The sequence below is a fragment of the Corvus brachyrhynchos genome, unplaced genomic scaffold (genome assembly GCF_000691975.1).
Source record: "Corvus brachyrhynchos isolate BGI_N302 unplaced genomic scaffold, ASM69197v1 scaffold5, whole genome shotgun sequence".
In the NCBI taxonomy this organism is placed as follows: domain Eukaryota; kingdom Metazoa; phylum Chordata; class Aves; order Passeriformes; family Corvidae; genus Corvus; species Corvus brachyrhynchos.
Genome location: NW_008238321.1, coordinates 5,283,909 through 5,284,806, shown reverse-complemented (window position 1 = coordinate 5,284,806; position 898 = coordinate 5,283,909).

Below are 898 nucleotides of genomic sequence, written 5' to 3'. Positions count from 1 at the left end.
TGAGCTCGGGGGATTGAGCCTGGAGAACGCGGGTTTGCTGTGGCAAGTCCCACCTTGGTGTGTGGTGTTAAGAGCTTGGTGCCTGTGGCAGTCGGTGTGGCCGTCACGGTGTCAAGGTCTGGGATGTGGGGTAGGAGGTGTTAAGGTTTGGTATGTGGGGTTGGTGAGGGACGTTCCAGAAATGTGTTTGGTTGCTTCGGTAGGTGGTTGGTCCTGATACAGCTTCATTAATGGTTCAACGGCTTCCTTAAAATGGAGCCACCTCTGTGTTTGCACTGGTCCTCAGCTCCTGGAGCTCACCTCTGCCTGCCCAGGCTGGGGCTTTCCCTGGGGGTCGTCCCCATGGCATGAGGGTGTGCCAAATGGGTCTTGGATAAGCCCAAACACACTGGGTAGACAAAATATCTGCTAATGGTCTGGCTGATTTTGAACCAGTGGCAGACAGAAATTGCTTTGTATCCAGTAAAAACCTGGTTTATTAAACTTTCTCCTTCCCTTTCCCCTCTCCTGAGGCTTCTGGTCTCTGCCTGAGGCAGTGGCCAAGTCCTGGGCATGGAGCTGGATCCTGGCCCTGGGCACTCTGCGGGCCCGGGTGAGGCTTTGGTGGTGCTGAGTGGGGAGCAGCTGCTGTTGAGGGTCGCCTATTCCAAAAAGATGTCTGGAAAATTTTTTAAAAAATCAATAAAGTTACTTTTTTGCCCCCCTTCCCTTGGCTTCACACCAATACTCCCGTGGGCGCTGGCTGCCCTCACCCCGCTGTGCCTGGTGCTCCTGTGGGACACCAGCCAGGGGCTCTGCTGGGGGTGTGGGGCACCGTGGGCAGATCCTGTCCTCCTTGGCAGTGCCCTCCGGCCCCAAAACGAGCTACACCTGTGGCTGGGGGTGGGGGCTGCCCCCA